The sequence below is a fragment of the Equus przewalskii genome, chromosome 9, assembly GCF_037783145.1.
Source record: "Equus przewalskii isolate Varuska chromosome 9, EquPr2, whole genome shotgun sequence".
Classification (NCBI taxonomy): Eukaryota; Metazoa; Chordata; class Mammalia; order Perissodactyla; family Equidae; genus Equus; species Equus przewalskii.
Window position 1 is genome coordinate 29,325,279 of NC_091839.1, and position 2,547 is coordinate 29,327,825.

The window sequence follows — 2,547 nt, forward strand, 5'->3', positions numbered from 1 at the left end:
CCTGGATTTGTTCTACCCTTGCTTACATCCTAAATAGTCCTCAAATCTCACTCTCTATTGAAGAATCATAAGACTTAGGATAAAACATTTCCTATTGACAAATCTGTTTAAACACCCATCCTTCACCAAACCAGCAAAACTACATTTGAAAGTTAAGTATAACACACAGAGCTCTTAGTCATGGAACCATCCATAAAACTCCATTTCCTAGTGGGTGGGGCCACATTAGACAGGGTCTCCCATTAACACAACTCTCAGCGTGAGGCAGGCAGTCAGAGAAATCATCAAGAGCCAGCAATAAAAGGAATTAGAGGTTATCTTTGTCCAAATCCCTTATGACAGAGTTGAGGAAACTGGAGTCAAAGGGTTTAAGTGACTCATTCTAGGCTATGTAACTACCAAATGCGGAGCCTGAACTTGAACCCATATGTCTCAACTTCTGGACTAGCCTTCTTTTTGCTCTGAACTTCTGAGTTCTGGTTCAGAGGAAAGAGCTCCAGACTACAAATCATAAACGGTTATTTTGATCATCAGGAATGAAGATTGTAATTCTAGAGAAAAGGTAAACAGAAGTACTCATAGTCATGTACACTATATTTTTTTCCATTGCTGCTGTAAAAAATTACCACTAACTGAGCAGCTTACATCACAACTGTATTATCTTACAGTTCTGTAGGTCAGAAGTCCAACACAGGAGCCCTTTCTGGAGGCTCTGGCGAGAATCTGTCTCCTTGCCTTTTGCAGTCCTAGAAATGGCCTCCGATCTTGAGCTCAAAGTCTCCTTCTCCATTTTCAGTGTCCACAACATTGCACCTCTCTGATCATTCTTCCACAGTCACATCTCCCTCTTATTCTGACTACAGCATGGGAAGATTCCCTGCTTTTAAGGATTCTTGTGATTAGACTGGGCCCATCTGGATAATTCAGGATAATCTCCCCTGGAGGAAGGGAATAATTTGTGGCTAGTCCAGGGAGAATTTTAATTTTAAATTAGAAGTCTTGAGACTCTAATGTCCAGAGGCCAGTGCTTACCATCACTGATGGAATTTCAGGTATAAAATCTGAACAGAAGGGGCAACAAGAGAACCCTCCAGTGTCCCTGTAAGTATTCTTAAATCCTGCTCTTTCTCCATAAGGCCATTCTAGCCAGAGATAATCAGATAAGGTCTCTACTCCCCTTCCAGCTTTTTTATCTACAGGAAGAGAGTTTACTGTTTATTGCCATCAGAGAACAGAAGATACCCTGAGTGGAAATTTCCAAATCCCAGAGAAGGGGCTCCCACATAGGGTAATTGAAGCATATAGGAAATTCCATATCCTATTCCAGCCTGTCTCTCCTCTGAGATGGAACAAGTAAGGAGGAGAAATGGACACTCTTTAGATCTGTCAGATAACCATGTCTTTCAGCTGCCATGTTCAAAATTGACTGAGAGTCCTTAGATCTTCAATCCAGAAGGCTCTATTCTTGGGCCTTTGATTCCTTGAACTTTACCTTCCTCTCCCTACTCTCTAGAGCATACATACAGAAACCAAACAAGTATACCCAGTTGAAATTCAAAATCAGTAGATTCTAAGAATGTTAAAACTCGAGGGGAATTCACAGATGGTACAATTCAATCTTCTTCCCCTCTCCCATTTGGCAGATAAACAAACTGTGACCCAGAAGTTTAAAGTTCTTTCTAGAAGCCGCTCTGCTGGTGAGAATGTCAGACCTTGAACCCAGGTATGAGACCAGGCTTACTTCTATAGCATAACGCTTTTATCAGTCTGCCATCTAAATCTTTCGGATTTCATATTAATGCCTATATCTTTGTTTCAGTTGAGACTTTTTTGGTTGCAGAAACAGAAGTTGCTCAAACTAACTCAAGTTAAAAGGATGCGAGCTCTGGGGGATAGCAGGCACTTTCAAGCATCGTGGGAACTTGGGAGCAAGGACCCAAAAGCCCTCATGTGCCTTTGTTGGGCTAATGGTCCCTCCCTTCTGACCACCTCTAATGCATCCCTACGTCTGCTTCCTTCACTTACTCATACTCTAGTCAAGCACGTGGTACAACAAGGTGATCAGCTCCAATGCTCCTCCTCTGATCTCCTCAACCCCAGCTATCTACTTCCTTTCATGTGCCTTATTTCTCAGATTTACAAAATGAAATCTGATCAGATAAGATCAACTATGTACGGACACAGCTCTTTTCTGCAGGAACACGTAGATCAGGTCTTCACTTTTGGTTCAGTCAGAGCCCATATCTGAATCAAATCTTTCCCTGCTTGGTGACTGGTGGGTTGCGCTAAGGGTGGTCTAGTGGTTAAGATCTTGTACTCTCACCACCACAGCCCAGCTTTATTTCCTGTTCAGGGAACTGTACCACCTGTCTGTTGATTGTCATACTGGGTGGCTGTGTGTTGCTGGGATGCTGAAAGCTATGCCACCAGTATTTCAGATACCAGCAGGGTCATCTGTGGTGGACAAGTTTCAAGGGAGCTTCCAGATTAAGATAAACTAGGAGGAAGAAGCTTGCCACCCACTTCCCAAAAAACTGGCCTTGAAAA